This window comes from Plecotus auritus (genome assembly GCF_963455305.1).
Source record: "Plecotus auritus genome assembly, chromosome: X".
Classification (NCBI taxonomy): Eukaryota; Metazoa; Chordata; class Mammalia; order Chiroptera; family Vespertilionidae; genus Plecotus; species Plecotus auritus.
The window spans coordinates 2,881,942-2,899,004 of NC_137784.1; the positions used below are offsets into that span (position 1 = coordinate 2,881,942).

The window sequence follows — 17,063 nt, forward strand, 5'->3', positions numbered from 1 at the left end:
AAGCAGTTTCCTTAACCCGGCGGTTCTGGCTGGCATCTCCTTCTCCTGCCGCTAGCCTCACTCGGCGTCTGCAGGTTAGGGCTGCATATGAAACAAGAAGCGGGGGCGGGGGGCAGAGACAGGGAGGCCAGTGGGCCCAGTGAGGGCGAAGATTACACTTAGGGGCGCCCGAGCTCCCCGCTTCCCGCCTCTCCTTAAGGGGCCCTGTGTGTGGAGAGTTGTGGCCCCTTGGGAGGGAGACTTGATGTGTGTGAATGGCAGGAGGGTGTGTGCGTTTGCTGACTCTCCTATTCTCTACTTGGCTTATCCACAGACAGTGTTTTTGCCCGGCTGGTGTGGCTCCTTAGCTGAGCATCTTCCTGTGGGGGAAACGTACCTTCCTGTGGGGGAACTCATCTTCCCGTGGGAGAAATACACCTTCTTGTGTGGAAAACACACCGTCCTATGCATGAATCCTTCTTACCCTGGGAATACACTTTTTCCTTGGGGAAAACACACCTTCCTGTGGTGGAAAGGCACCTTTCTTTGGGGGAAATGCACCTTCTTGTGGGGGAAAGGCAGCTTCCTGTGGGGAATCCTTCTTACTGTGGGGGAAACTCACCTTACTGTGGGGGAACCCTTCTTCCTGTCAGGGAAATGCAACTTCCTGTGGGGAACCCATCTTCCTGTGGCGGAAACACAACTTCCTGTGGGGGAGCCCTTATTCCTGTATGGGAAACACACGTTCCTGTGGGGAACCCTTCCTGTGGGGGAAGCCTACTTCCTGTGGGGGAAACGCACCTTCCTGTGGGGGAACCCTTCTTCCTGTGGGGGAAATGCACCTTCCTGTGGGGGACGTTACTTCTTTGTAGGGGAACCCTTCTTCCTGTGGGGGAAATTCAACTTCCTGTGGGGGAACACTTCTTCCTGTAGGGGAAACACACCTTCCCGTAGGCAACTCTTCTTCCTCTGGGGAACCTTACTTCCTGTGGGGAAACACATCTTCCTGTGAGGGAACACTTTTTCCTGTGGGGGAAACTCACCTTCCTATGGTGGAACCCTTCTTCCTGTCAGGGAAATGCAACTTCCTGTGGGGGAGCCTTTCTTCCTGTAGGGGAAACACACCTTCCTGTGGGGAACCCTTCTTCCTGTGGGGGAACCCTACTGTTTCTGGGGGAAACGCACTTTCCTGTGGAGGAACCCTTCTTCCTGTGGGGGAAACACCTTCCTGTGGGGAAACCCTTATTCCTGCTGGGGACTCACACTGTCTTCTGGTGTAACCCTTCTTCCTGTGTGGGACAGGCACTTTCCTGTGGTGTAACCTTTCTTCCTCTGGAGGAAACACACATTACGGTGGGGTAACCACTCTACCTGTGCGGGAAACACACATTTCTGTGGGGAACCCCTTTCCTATGGGGGACACACACTTTCTAGTGGTGTCACCCTTTTCCTGTGGGAGAACCCTTCTTCCTGTGGGGGAACCCTACTTCCTGTGGGGGAAACCCACCTTCTTTTGGGGGAATCCTTCTTCCTGTTGGGAAATGCAACTTCCTGTTGGTGAACTCGTCTTCCTATCAGGGAAATGCAACTTCCTGTTGGTGAACTTGTCTTCCTATCAGTGAAATGCAACTTCCTGTCAGGGAAATGCAACTTCCTGTTGGGAACCCATCTTCCTGTGGGGGAAACACAACATCCTGTGGGGGAACCCTTCTTCCTGTGGGGGAAATGCAACTTCCTGTGGGGGAGCCCTTTTTCCTGTGGGGGAAATGCAACTTCCTGTGGGGGAGCTCTTCTTCCTGTAGGGGAAACACACGTTCCTGTGGGGAACCCGTCTTCCTGTGGGGGAACCCTACTTTCTGTGGGGGATACGCACTTTCCTGTGGGGAACCTTTCTTCCTGTGGGGGAAATACACGATCCTGTGGGTAAACACATCTTCCTGTGGGGGAAACACACCTTCCTGTGGTGAAACCCTTCTGCCTGTGGAGGACACTCACTTTCCTGTGGTGTAACACTTCTCCTCTGGGGAAAACACACCTTCCTAATTAGGGTCCTAATTAGGAACACATGCACACACACACACACACACACACACATACATACACACTCACACACACACATACATACACAGGTTGAGTTGAGACTCGGGGGCACTGCCCACAGCAGAAAGGACCCCAGCGTGGAGGCTGAACTGGAGCTCCGTGGGGCGCCGGGTGGGAAAGGACGCTGCAGGGACAGGCCTGTCACCTGTGCTCCCTCCAAGGGGTAGCCTGCGGCTGGGTGCAGGGGCGTCTCTGGCAGGTACTACCCCCATCCCCCCCGCCCCCCGCCGCTGACCTGGCCTGATGGAGCAGCACGGGCCGTTCTGTTAGGGAGACCAAGTCTTTGCAGCCTCTCTCATGGGGGTGGGGCAGGGGGCGCTCACACGGCTTGCAACACGGACACCGTTGATGAACATGAAAAAGCCGGGTACTTCTGAGCCCCGTGTGTGTCCTGTTGGCAGGCGCCGCAGGTGTAAGCAGACAGAGGTGCCTGCGACTCAATAAGCCGGTGCTCCAAGGGGGTCAAGGTCAACCGAAACCGGGCCCCCAGTGAGCTCCTTGGCAGCCCTGGGCCCCAAGGGGGTCGCAGGTCAAGGTCAATGTGAAATGCCTCCAGCGAAGACGGGCAGGCATTATGTCACAGGTTCAGGCCATTTGTTGTTTGTTTTCCCCTGCACATTTGGGAATGTGTGAATCGCCCTGTGTGAAACCACAGAGAAGGCGGGGTGGGGGGGGGGTGGCAGTGGGGTCTGATACAGCCCTTGCCAGCAGGGAGCTGAAGCATCTTGTTGTACCAGCGTCCATCTCCACGGCAACATGATGCAGGAGGCCCTAACACGTTCGGCATTTGCAGCATCTCCTCTGGCACAGTTTTGGGGGCGGGTGTGGTGGGGAACCTGGGGTAGCAGACACAGGGCTCCTTACTCTTTTGTTGTTGTGCATCCTCACCCGAGGATATCTTTCCATCCTTTTTTATTTTATTCAATATATTTTTATTGATGTCAGAGAGGAAGGGAGAGGGAGAGAGAAACATCCATGATGCAAGAGAATCACGGATCGGATGCCTCCTGCACGCCCCCTACTGGGGATCGAGTCTGCAACCCGGGTATGTGCCCTTGACCGGGAATCGAACCGTGACCTCCTGCTTCATAGGCCAATGTCAGCCACTGAACCACACCGGGTGGGGGGGTGGGGCACAACACTGTTGGGGACTTAGACGGTTTCCTGTTCGTGCCTTAGGCTGGATCGCCGGACGTCAAGGCTGATGACCAATTGCTTTCCCGAAAGGTTGTGTATTGCCGAATTGTCCCGTATTGCCGGGGTTGGGGGACAGTCCCCTCACACAGCCTCCCTGGTTGGGGTCCGCTGAGCTGAGATAGGGGGGCATCCTTTTTTCCCGTGGAATGTTTCATTTTATGTGTCAGTCACTCACATTTCTTCTTCTGTGAAATGGACATAATCCGAGCTCCAAGGGCGTGTCTCGGGGTCTGATCGGACCTGCACTTTGTGGGGTTCACTTACGTGGCAGGTGTTTTCAGGGCGGTGACCTTAGCCCTGGCCGGTTGCTCAGTGCAGAGAGCGGCAGCTGCTGGCTGAAGGGTCCAATTCCGGTCAAGGGCACGTACCTCGGTTGCAGGCGAGATCCCTGGCCCTGGACGGGCTGCCTGCACGATCGGTGTGTGTCTGTCACGTCCATGTTTGTCTCTCTCCCTCTTCCTCTCTCTCTGGAAATCCGTAGAAAAATATCCCTGGGTGAGGGTTAAAAAAAGAAACAGTGAAGGACTGATGTCGGAGTTTCCCTAACCCCGCGTTTCTGGCTGGCACCTCGTTCTCCTGCCGCTAGCCTCACTCGGCGTCTGCAGGGTAGGGCTGCATATGAAACAAGAAGGGGGGGCGGGGGGCAGAGACAGGGAGGCCAGTGGGCCCAGTGAGGGCGAAGATTACACTTAGGGGCGCCCCTGCTCCCCGCTTCCCGCCTCTCCTTAAAGGGGCCCTGGGTGTGGAGAGTTGTGGCCCCTTGGGAGGGAGACTGGATGTGTGTGAATGCAGGAGGGTGTGTGCATTTGCTGCCTCTCCTATTCTCTACTTGGCTTATCCACAGACAGTGTTTTTGCCCGGCTGGTGTGGCTCCTTAGCTGAGCATCTTCCTGTGGGGAACACACATTCCTGTGGGGGAAAAGCACCTTCCTGTGGGGGAACTCATCTTCCCGAGGGGGAAATACACCTTCCTGGGGGGAAAACACACCTTCCTATGCATGAATCCTTCTTACCCTGGGAATACACTTTTTCTTTGGGGAAAACACACCTTCCTGTGGTGGAAAGGCACCTTTCTATGGGGGAAATGCACCTTCTTGTGGGGGAAAGGCAGCTTCCTGTGGGGGAAATGCGTGTTCCTGTAGGGGGACTCACCTTCCTGTGGGGGAAATGCACCTTCCTCTGGGAGAAACACAACTTCCTGTAAGGGAACCCTTCTTCCTATCAGCGAAATGCCACTTCCTGTGGGGAACCCACCCTCCTATGGGGAATCCTTCTTCCTGTGTGGGAAACTCACCTTACTGTGGGGGAACCCTTCTTCCTGTCATGGAAATGCAACTTCCTGTGGGGAGCCCATCTTCCTGTGGGGGAAACAACTTCCTGTGTGGGAGCCCTTCTTCCTGTGGGGGAAATTCAACTTCCTCTAGGGGAGCCCTTATTCCTGTAGGGAAACACATGTTCCTGTGGGGAACCCTTCCTGTGGGGGAAGCCTACTTCCTGTGGGGGAAACGCACCTTCCTGTGGGGGAACCCTTCTTCCTGTTGGGGAAATGCAACTTCCTGTGGGTGATCCCTTCTTCCTATAAGCGAAATGCAACTTCCTGTGGGGAACCCACCTTCCTGTGGGGTAACACTTTTTCCTGTCAGAGAAATGCAACTTCCTGTGGGGAATCCTTCTTCCTGTGGGGGAAACTCACCTTCCTGTAGGGGAAGCCTTCTTCCTGTCAGGGAAATGCAACTTCCTGTGGGGAACCCATCTTCCTGTGGGGGAAACGCAACATCCTGTGGGGGAACCCTTCTTCCTGTCAGGGAAATGCAACTGCCTGTGGGGAACCCACCCTCCTGTAAGGGAAACTCACCTTCCTGTGGGGAAACCCTTCTTCCTGTCAGGGAAACGCAACTTCCTGTGGGGAACCCTTCTTCCTGTGGGGGAAATGCAACTTCCTGCGAGGCAGCACTTCTTCCTGTAGGGGAAACACACCTTCCTGTGGAGTAACCCTTGTTCCTGTGTGCGAAACTCACTTTGCTGTTGGGGAACCCTTCTTCCTGTTGGATAAATGCAATTTCCTGTGGGGAACCCATCTTCCAGTAGGGGAAACTCACCTTCCTTGGGGGAACCATTTTTCCTGTCGGGGAAATGCAACTTCCTGTACAAAATCCATCTTCCTGTAGGGAAAACACACCTTCCTATAGAGGAACACTTCTTCCTGTGTGGGAAATGCAACTTCCTGTGGGCAACCCTTCTTCCTGTAGGGGAAACACACGTTCCTGTGGGAAACACTTCTTCCTGTGGGGGAAACACAACTTCCTGTGGGAACCCACCGACCTGTGGGGAAAACTCACCTTCCTATGGGGGAACCCTTCTTCCTGTCGGGGAAATGCAACTTCCTGTGGGGAACCCACCTTCCTGTGGGGGAAACTCACCTTCCTGTGGGGGAACCCTTCTTCCTGTCAGGGAAATGCAACTTCCTGTGGGGAACCCTTCTTTCTGTAGGGGAAACACTGTGGGGAACCCTTGCTGTGGAGGAACCCTACTTCCTGTGGGGGAAACGCACCTTCATGTGGGGGAACACTTCTTCATGTGGAGGAAATGCAACTTCCTGTGGCGGACATTACTTCCTGTAGGGGAACCCTTCTTCCTGTGGGGGAAAGCCACCTTCCTATGGGGGAAGCCTTCTTCCTATTAGGGAAATGCAGCTTCCTGTGGGTGAACCCTTCTTCCTATCAGCGAAGTGCAACTTCCTGTGGGGAAACCACCTTCCTGTGGGGGAACACTTTTTCCTGTCAGGGAAATGCAACTTCCTGTGGGGAACCCTTCTAACTGTGGGGGAAATGCAACTTCCTGCGGGGGAGCCCTTCTTCCTGTAGGGGAAACACACCTTCCTAATTAGGGTCCTAATTAGGAACATGAGCGCACACACACACACACACATACATACACACACTCACACACACACACACACACAGGTTGAGTTGAGACTCGGGGGCACTGCCCACAGCAGAAAGGACCCCAGGGTGGAGGCTGAACTGGAGCTCCGTGGGGCGCCGGGTGGGAAAGGACGCTGCAGGGACAGGCCTGTCACCTGTGCTCCCTCCAAGGGGTCGCCTGAGGCTGGGTGCAGGGGCGGCTCTGGCAGGTACTACCCCCCACCCTAGCCCTGGACTAATGGAGCAGCACGGGCCGTTCTGTTAGGGAGACCAAGTCTTTGCAGCCTCTCTCATGGGGGTGGGGCAGGGGGAGCTCACACAGATTGCAACATGGACACCGTTGATGAACATGAAAAAGCCGGGTACTTCTGAGCCCCGTGTGTATCCTGTTGGCAGGCGCCGCAGGTGTAAGCAGACAGAGGTGCCTGCGACTCAATAAGCCGGTGCTCCAAGGGGGTCAAGGTCAACCGAAACCGGGCCCCCAGTAAGCTCCCTGGCAGCCCAGGGCCCCAGGGGGGTCGCAGGTCAAGGTCAATGTGAAATGCCTCCAGCGAAGACATTATGTCACAGGTTCAGGCCATTTGTTGTTTGTTTTCCCCTGCACATTTGGGAATGTGTGAATCGCCCTGTGTGAAACCACAGAGAAGGCGGGGGGCGGGGGGGGGGGCAGTGGGGTCTGATACAGCCCTTGCCAGCAGGGAGCTGAAGCATCTTGTTGTACCAGCATCCATCTCCACGGCAACATGATGCAGGAGGCCCTAACAGGTTCGGCATTTGCAGCATCTCCTCCGGCACAGTTTGGGGGGTGGGGTGGGGTGGGGAACCTGGGGTAGCAGACACAGGGCTCCTCTCATCCGGCACAGTTTAGGGGGGCAGGGTGGGGTGGGGAACCTGGGGTAGCAGACACAGGGCTCCTCTCGTCCGGCACAGATTTGGGGTGGGCGGGGTGGGGTGGGGAACCTGTGGTAGCAGACACAGGGCTCCTCTCGTTGGCACAGTTTTGGGGGGCGGGGTGGGGTGGGGAACCTGGGGTAGCAGACACAGGGCTCCTTACTCTTTTGTTGTTTTGCATCCTCACCCGAGGATATCTTTCCATTCGTTTTTATTTCATTCAATATATTTTTATTGATGTCAGAGAGGAAGGGAGAGGGAGAGAGAAACATCCATGATGCAAGAGAATCGTGTCCTGGATGCCTCCTGCACCCCCTCCCCCCACTGGGGATCGAGCCTGTAACGCAGGTACGTGCCCTTGACTAAGATCGAACCCGGGACAGTTCAGGCCGTGGGCTGGCGCTCTATCCACTGAGCCACACCGGCCAGGGCTCGACGTTGCCCCTGTGAGGACTGGCCGTCCCATTTCTTGCTGCAGTGCTCACTGATCCGACTGGAAATTGGAACCGGGATAATGAGCTGGGGCCTCCACGCGCCGGACGTGAGTCCAGCAGGGAATTGAGAGCAGCCCTTGTTCCTGCGAGGCCGGGCAGGACCGTGGGAAGTGACCGCGAGGCATGGGAGAGCTCGGCCCTGGGGCTCCGGATCCAGCAGGGACGGGTCCCACCCCAGGCCCCGCTCCTGGGGACCTCCCTTCCCCGGGGAGACAGAGTTGCGGGCACAGGAAAGACAGGGCGCAGTTGGGCAACATGCTGATGACCTACAGCTGCGTCCTCCCTCACGCGCTTTTTCTTTTTTTAAATATTTTTTTATTTATTTCTAAAATAAATTTTCATTGATTTCAGAGAGGAAGGGAGAGGGAGGGAGAGATAGTAACATCCATGAGGAGAGAGAATCATGGACCGGCTGCCTCCTGCACGCCCCCTGCTGGGGATGGAGCCCACCACCCGGGCATGTGACCTTGACCGGGAATCGAACCCGGGACCCTTCAGTCTGCAGGCGGATGCTGTATCCACTGAGCCACACCGGCCAGGATTGGTTGATGTAATTTAAATGGTAGGGGGAGAGCAGAGAACAAGGGGACCATCAGACATCCCACGGAACACCTCCAGGGGACACAAAGCCCCGCCCCTTCAACAAAGCTCTGCCCCTTAAGCAAAAGCCCCGCCCCTTCCGCAAGGCCACGCCCCTTCCGCAAAGTCCCTCTCACAAAGCCACGCCCCGTCTAAAAATTCATGTCACCTGCCCCAAACCCCACCCCTTCAGCAAAGTCACGCCCTGATTGCAAAAGCCGCGCCCCCTTACCCGAAGCCACGCCCCTTCCGCTGGAGCTGGAGGCTTGTGCAGCTGCGCGCCAGACTGCTGGGGGTCAGGCAGGTGCAGGTGACCTAGCGCGTTGCGATGCACAGGGTTTTCTGGAGTTTGGGGCGCCCTGGCGAGGAGTGACCTCCCGGGACCCGCCTGGGAGATGGGTTCCGGGTGCAGCGGGCAAGGGGTCGCCAGCAGGGGCCGGGCCAGCCTTCTCCCTCACTCAGGAGCCGAGCCCCGGCACTTGGTCACCTGGAGAACAGCTTCCGTTTCATTTCGGCGACCTCACCTTTTAAATATCCCACTGGAGGGTACGAGTTCATTAGTTTAGAGAGAGAGAGAGTCGGTTGCCTTCCGGACGCTTCCCGACCGGGGATCGAACCCCCAACCTAGGTTGGGCCCTGACCAGGGATCGAACCCCCAACCTTTGGGTGTGCGTTTGATGCTCCAGCTAACGGAGCCGCCCGGCCAGGGCTAACCTACTCTGAATGGGGATGTAAAACTAGGTTTTCCATGAGATGAGTGTCTTATTGTTATTTTTTAGTTTCATAAGGTTATTTTAGCCAAACTGACCACATCCTCCGGGAGCAAGATCTCACAGTTCTGCGGCTTCTCTACGGACAGGTGTGTGTCTGAATGGCTCATCCCCTGAGACATCTTTTTGTAAAATATATTTTATTGATTTTTTTAGAGAGGAAGGGAGGGTGAGAGAGAGTTAGAAACATCCATGAGAGAGAAACATCCATCAGCTGCCTCCTGCACGCCCCCTACTGGGGATGTGCCTGCAACCAACGTACATGCCCTTGACCGGAATCGAACCCGGGACCCTTCAGTCCACAGGCCGACGCGCTACCCACTGAGCAACACCGGCCAGGGCACCGATGGCATTTTTAGAGAAGCAGCGTCGCGTGTGGAGCTGTGCGTGTCAAACGTGGGACTCCCCCCCCCCACCCTCCCCCCCCCCGTGACAGTAGTGATCCTTACGGGATCTTAGGGCATTATTCCCACAGCACAAGCGTGTCACAGGAGGTGTGCGGGCCGCCGGCCGCGAGTTGGACGTGATTGCTGTAGCAGGTCAAAGGGACCACCAAGGAGTTACCAGCTTCCAGGTCTGATCACATATTCATTTCGTCTTCTTTTTTCTAATGTGGTCACAGCCAGGCTGGCGTGGCTATGTGGTTCAGGGTCAACCTATGAACCAGGAGGTCAGGGTTCGATTCCCCGTCAGGGCACATGCCCGGGTTGTGGGCTCGATCCACGGCGGGGGGGCGGGAAGGGGGGCGTGCAGGAGGCAGCCAGCTGGTCCATGATTCTCTCCCATCATGGATGTTTCTATCTCTCTCTCCCTGACCCTCTCTGAAATCAATAAAAATATTTTTTAAAAAGAGATATTGCACACGTGTGTTGGAAATCAAAGACACAAGTTCGTTTTCTTTCTTTTCCTTATTCTTTCCAGCAAGGGCTCAGGCTGTGAATAGTTCTCAGGTCTAGAACCGGCTAGACCAGTGGTCGGCAAACTCATCAGTCCACAGAGCCACATATCCACAGTACAACGATGGAAATTTCTTTGGAGAGCCAAATGTTTTAAACTTAAACTTCTAACGCCACTTCTTCAACATAGACTCGCCCAGGCCGTGGTATTTTGTGGAAGAGCCACACTCAAGGGCCCAGAGAGCCGCATGTGGCTCGCGAGCCGCGGTTTGCCGACCACTGGTCTAGGGTGGCCCGTGTCGCTGTGGAAGCTCTGGTCCGTGAGCGGAAGGCTTCCTGGTCGTCACGTGTAAATCAGGCCCCGTCTCGGGATCCTTGCGTGTCTGTGTGGGTCAAGTGTTTGATGCCCAGCTGCCGCGCTTCCTGGCTTCCTCACGCGTTGGCAGCCACGCACGGTATCCTGGCGAGGCCTTGCTCTCGACTCTGAGAACTCCGGGCCCGGAAGCTGGGCCAGGAGATCGAGGCAGCAGCGGGGACCAGTCCGGGATGCGGAGCTCACCTGCTCCGAGTGCGGGCTTTGACCTGAGACGTCCGTGCGTGTGCGTGCAGGTGGTCGCTGGTTGATGAGATGGAGTCGGGAAGTGATTTTCTGCACACACGGGGGTGCCCAGGGTCGGGTAGAGCTGACTAAAATGCCTGTTTCTCGGCATTTCTCATATACAACCTCATTGCGTTCCAGTCCTCGGATATACACTGAGTGGCCAGATGATGATGATCTCTGAACGCACAATAATCTGTCCACTCAGTATATATATATATATATATATATATATATATATATATATATATATGTATGTATGTATGTATATTTTAGAGGCCTGGTGCATGAATTCATGCATGGGTGGGGTCCGGCCAGCATGGCCAGGGGGAGAGGACGTGGGCGGTTGGCTGGCCTGCCTGCTGGTCGAACTCCTGGTCGAGGGGACCATGTGCATATTAGCCTTTTATTCTATAGGATAGACACGGAGTGGCCAGATGATTATGTGTTCAGAGATCATCATCATCTGGCCACTCGTATATGCGATATGTCACCATGGACTGAGTCTTCCCTCTTTTATAAACGTCAGGGAAGTCTGGGTGGGTTTTAGTCCCACGTTTTCTTATACTTGGTCCTGGCTGAGGCCGATGAGAATAATCTGGGAGTTCTAAAGGTCAACCTCGTTGTGTTTTTTTTTTTTTTTTTGAATTTTTGGTTGTCAATCCTCACCTGAGGATATTTTTCCATTGATTTTTTTTTTTTAGGGAGAGAGAGAGCGAAACATCCATGATGACACAGAATCACGGATCGGATGCTTCCTGCACGCCCCCTACTGGGGATCGAGTCCGCAATCCGGGTGTGCCCTTGACCGGGAATCGAACCGTGACCTCCTGGTTCATAGGCCAATGTCAGCCACTGAGCCACACCGGGTCGGGGCAAGGGTGTGGGGGGGCGGGCCGCAACAGTGTTGGGGACTTAGGCGGCTTCCTGTTTGTGCCTTAGGCTGGATCGCCGGACATCAAGGCTGATGACCAATCGCTTTCCCGAAAGGTTGTGCAAATTGTCCCGTATTGCCAGGGTTGGGGGACAGTCCCCTCACACAGCCTCCCTGGTTGGGATCGGCTGAGCTGAGATAGGGGGGCATCCCTTTTTCCCGTGGAATGTTTCATTTTATGTGTCAGTCACTCACATTTCTTCTTCTGTGAAATGGACATAATCCGAGCTCCAAGGGCGTGTCTCGGGTTCTGATCAGAACCTGCACTTTGTGGGGTTCACTTACGTGGCAGGTGTTTTCAGGGCGGTGACCTTGGCCCTGGCCGGTTGCTCAGTGCAGAGAGCGTCAGCTGCTGGCTGAAGGGTCCAATTCCGGTCAAGGGCACGTACCTCGGTTGCAGGCGAGATCCCTGGCCCTGGACGGGCTGCCTGCACGATCGGTGTGTCTCTGTCACGTCGATGTTTCTCTCTCTCCCTCTTCCTCTCTCTCTGGAAATCCGTAGAAAAATATCCCTGGGTGAGGGTTAAAAAAAGAAACAGTGAAGGACTGATGTCGGAGTTTCCCTAACCCTGCGTTTCTGGCTGGCACCTCGTTCTCCTGCCGCTAGCCTCACTCGGCGTCTGCATGTTAGGGCTGCATTTGAAACAAGAAGGGGGGCGGGGGGCAGAGACAGGGCGGCCAGTGGGCCCAGTGAGGGCGAAGATTACACTTAGGGGCGCCCCTGCTCCCCGCTTCCCGCCTCTCCTTAAAGGGGCCCTGGGTGTGGAGAGTTGTGGCCCCTTGGGAGGGAGACTGGATGTGTGTGAATGGCAGGAGGGTGTGTGCATTTGCTGCCTCTCCTATTCTCTACTTGGCTTATCCACAGACAGTGTTTTTGCCCGGCTGGTGTGGCTCCTTAGCTGAGCATCTTCCTGTGGGGAACACACATTCCTGTGGGGGAAAAGCACCTTCCTGTGGGGGAACTCATCTTCCCGTGGAGGTAATACACCTTCCTGGGGGGAAAACACACCTTTTTATGCATGAATCCTTCTTACCCTGGAGATACACTTTTATTTGGGAAAAACACACCTTCCTGTGGTGGAAAGGCACCTTTCTATGGGGGAAATGCACCTTCTTGTGGGGGAAAGGCAGCTTCCTGTGGGGGAAATGCGTGTTCCTGTAGGGGGACTCACCTTCCTGTGGGGGAAATGCACCTTCCTCTGGGAGAAACACAACTTCCTGTGGTTGAACCCTTCGTCCTTTTGGGGAAATGCAACTTCCTGTGGGTGAACCCTTCTTCCTATCAGCGAAATGCAACTTCCTGTGGGGAACCCACCTTCCTATGGGGAATCCTTCTTCCTGTGGGGGAAACTCACCTTACTGTGGGGGAACCCTTCTTCCTGTCAGGGAAATGCAACTTCCTGTGGGGAACCCATCTTCCTGTGGGGGAAACACAACTTCCTGTGGGGGAGCCCTTCTTCCTGTGGAGTAAATGGAACTTCCTGTGGTGGAGCCCTTATTCCTGTAGGGGAAACACACGTTCCTGTGGGGAACCCTTTCTGTGGGGGAAGCCTACTTCCTGTGTGGGAAATGCACCTTCCTGTGGGGGAACCCTTCTTCCTGTGGGGGAAATGCAACTTCCTGTGGGGGAGCCCTTCTTGCTGTAGGGGAAATGCAACTTCCTGTGGGGGAGCCCTTCTTCCTGTAGGGGATACACACCGTCCTGTGGGGAACCCTTCTTCCTGTGGGGGAACCCTACTTTTTATGGGGGAAACGCACTTTCCTGTGGAGGAACCCATCTTCCTGTGGGAGAAACACATCTTCCTGTGGGGGAACACTTTTTCCTGTGGGGGAAACTCACCTTCCTGTGGTAGAACCCTTCTTCCTGTCAGGGAAATGCAACTTCCTGTGGGAAACACATCTTCTTGTGGGTGAACCCTTATTCCTTAGGGGAAATGAAACTTCCTATAGGGAACCTATCTTCCTGTTGGGAAAACACACCTTCCTGTAGGGGAACCCTTCTTCCTGTGGGGGAAAGTCAACTTCCTTTGGGGGAGCCCTTCTTCCTGTACGGGAAACACACCTTCCTGTAGGCAACCCTTCTTCCTCTGGGGAACCCTACTTCCTGTGGGGAAACACATCTTCCTGTGAGGGAACACTTTTTCCTGTGGGGGAAACTCACCTTCCTGTGGTGGAACCCTTCTTCCTGTCAGGGAAATGCAACTTCCTGTGGGGGAGCCCTTCTTCCTGTAGGGGAAACACACCATCCTGTGGGGAACCCTTCTTCCTGTGGTGGAACCCTACTGTTTCTGGGGGAAACGCACTTTCCTGTGGAGGAACCCATCTTCCTGTGGGGGAAACACCTTCCTGTGGGGAAACCCTTATTCCTGCTGGGGACTCACACTGTCCTCTGGTGTAACCCTTCTTCCTGTGTGGGACAGGCACTTTCCTGTGGTGTAACCTTTCTTCCTCTGGAGGAAACACACATTACGGTGGGGTAACCACTCTACCTGTGCGGGAAACACACATTTCTGTGGGGAACCCCTTTCCTATGGGGGACACACACTTTCTAGTGGTGTAACCCTTTTCCTGTGGGAGAACCCTTCTTCCTGTGGGGGAACCCTACTTCCTGTGGGGGAAACCCACCTTCTTTTGGGGGAATCCTTCTTCCTGTTGGGAAATGCAACTTCCTGTTGGTGAACTCGTCTTCCTATCAGTGAAATGCAACTTCCTGTCAGGGAAATGCAACTTCCTGTTGGGAACCCATCTTCCTGTGGGGGAAACACAACATCCTGTGGGGGAACCCTTCTTCCTGTCAGGGAAATGCAACTTCCTGTGGGGGAGCCCTTTTTCCTGTGGGGGAAATGCAACTTCCTGTGGGGGAAACGCACTTTCCTGTGTGGGAACCTTTCTTCCTGTGGGGGAAATACACGATCCTGTGGGTAAACACATCTTCCTGTGGGGGAAACACACCTTCCTGTGGTGAAACCCTTCTTCCTGTGGGGGACACTCACTTTCCTGTGGTGTAACACTTCTCCTCTGGGGAAAACACACCTTCCTAATTAGGGTCCTAATTAGGAACACGTGCACTCACACATTCACACACACACACACACACACACACACACACACATACAGGTTGAGTTGAGACTCGGGGGCACTGCCCACAGCAGAAAGGACCCCAGGGTGGAGGCTGAACTGGAGCTCCGTGGGGCGCCGGGTGGGAAAGGATGCTGCAGGGACAGGCCTGTCACCTTTGCTCCCTCCAAGGGGTCGCCTGCGGCTGGGTGCAGGGGCAGCTCTGGCAGGTACTACCCCCCACCCCCCACCCCCGCCCTGGCCTGATGGAGCAGCACGGGTCGTTCTGTTAGGGAGACCAAGTCTTTGCAGCCTCTCTCATGGCGGTAGGGCAGGGGGCGCTCACACGGGTTGCAACACGGACACCGTTAATGAACATGAAAAAGCCGGGTGCTTCTGAGCCCCGTGTGTATCCTGTTGGCAGGCGCCGCAGGTGTAAGCAGGACAGAGGTGCCTGCGACTTAATAAGCCGGTGCTCCAAGGGGGTCAAGGTCAACCGAAACCGGGCCCCCAGTGAGCTCCCTGGCAGCCCAGGGCCCCAGGGGGGTCGCAGGTCAAGGTCAATGTGAAATGCCTCTAGCGAAGACGGGCAGGCATTATGTCACAGGTTCAGGCCATTTGTTGTTTGTTTTCCCCTGCACATTTGGGAATGTGTGAATCGCCCTGTGTGAAACCACAGAGAAGGGGAGAGGGTTGGGGAGTGGGGTCTGATACAGCCCTTGCCAGCAGGGAGCTGAAGCATCTTGTTGTACCAGCATCCACCTCCAGGGCAACATGATGCAGGAGGCCCTAACAGGTTCAGCATTTGCAGCATCTCCTCTGGCACAGTTTTGGGGGGCGGGGTGGGGTGGGAACCTGGGGTAGCAGACACAGGGCTCCTCTCGTCCGGCACAGTTTGGGGGGGCGGGGTGGGGTGGGAACCTGGGGTAGCAGCACAGGGCTCCTTACTCTTTTGTTATTGTGCATCCTCACCCGAGGATATCTTTCCATTCGTTTTTATTTCATTCAATATATTTTTATTGATGTCAGAGAGGAAGGGAGAGGGAGAGAGAAACATCCATGATGCAAGAGAATCATGGCCTGGATACCTCCTGCACCCCCTCCCCCACTGGGGATCGAGCATGTAACCCAGGTACGTGCCCTTGACTAAGATCGAACCCGGGACAGTTCAGGCCGTGGGCTGGCGCTCTATCCACTGAGCCACACCGGCCAGGGCTCAACGTTGCCCCGGTGAGGACTGGCCGCCCCATTTCTTGCTGCAGTGCTCACTGATCCGACTGGAAATTGGAACCAGGATAATGAGCTGGGGCCTCCACGTGCCGGACGTGAGTCCAGCAGGGAATTGAGAGCAGCCCTTGTTCCTGCGAGGCCGGGCAGGACCGTGGGAAGTGACCGCGAGGCGCGGGAGAGCTCGGCCCTGGGGCTCCGGGTCCAGCGGGGACGGGTCCCACCCCAGGCCCCGCTCCTGGGGACGGATTTCTCCGTTTCCTCCCTTCCCCGGGGAGACAGAGTTGTGGGCACAGGGAAGACAGGGCGCCGTTCGGCAAGATGCTGATGACCTACAGCTGCGTCCTCCCACACGCGCTTTTTCTTTTTTTTAATATTTTTTTATTTTTTTTTTTAAATAAATTTTCATTGATTTCAGAGAGGAAGGGAGAGGGAGGGAGAGATAGTAGCATCCATGAGGAGAGAGTATCATGGACCGGCTGCCTCCTGCACGCCCCCTGCTGGGGATTGAGCCCACCACCCGGGCATGTGACCTTGACTGGAATCGAACCCAGGACCCTTCAGTCTGCAGGCGGATGCTGTATCCACTGAGCCACACCGGCCAGGATTGGCTGATGCAATTTAAATGGTAGGGGGAGAGCAGAGAACAAGGGGACCATCAGACATCCCACAGAATGCCTCCAGGGAACGCAAAGCCCCGCCCCTCAGCAAAAGCTCCGCCCCTTCAGCAAAGCTCTGCCCCTTCAGCAAAGCCCCGCCCCTTCAGCAAAGCCCTGCCCCTGAGCAAAAGCCCCGCCCCTTCAGCAAAACCACGCCCCTCCCCAAAGTTCCTCTCACAAAGCCACGCCCCGTCTACAAAGTCACGCCCCCTTCCCCAAACCCCGCCCCTTCTGCAAAGTCACGCCCTGACTGCAAAAGCTGAGCCCCCTTTCCCGAAGCCACACCCCTTCCGCTGGAGCTGGAGGCTTGTGCAGCTGCGCACCGGCCTCCTGGGGGTCAGGCAGGTGCAGGTGACTCAGCACTTCACGATGCACAGGGTTTTCTGGAGTTTGGGGCGCCCTGGCGAGGAGTGACCTCCCGCACACCTTCCTGTGGGGTAACCCTTCTTCCTGTGGGGGAAATGCACCTTCCTGTGGGGGACCTTACTTCCTGTAGGGGAACCCTTCTTCCTGTGGGGGAAACACAACTTCCTGTGGAGTAACCCTTGTTCCTGTGTGCGAAACTCACTTTCCTGTTGGGGAACCCTTCTTCCTGTTGGATAAATGCAAATTCCTGTGGGGAACCCATCTTCCTGTAGGGGAAACTCACCTTCCTGTGGGGAAACCCTTCTTCCTGTCAGGGAAACGCAACTTCCTGTTGGGAACCCTTCTTCCTGTGGGGGAAATGCAACTTCCTGCGGGGAACCCATCTTCCTGTG

General features: G+C 55.6%; 1 protein-coding gene across 5 annotated transcripts in view; it reads left to right on the forward strand.

Moving 5' to 3' along the window:
• Positions 1-17,063, forward strand: part of TBL1X (transducin beta like 1 X-linked) — a 137,655-nt gene that overhangs the window by 71,901 nt on the left and 48,691 nt on the right. Inside the window, exon 1 of one of the 5 annotated variants that reach the window (XM_080653580.1) lies at positions 12,295-12,341. The exons of the other annotated variants lie outside the window; for them this stretch is intronic. The gene's annotated coding sequence lies outside the window, so the exon portion shown is untranslated. Of the gene's footprint in view, positions 1-12,294; positions 12,342-17,063 lie in introns of those variants that run through there. 5 annotated transcript variants of the gene reach the window in all.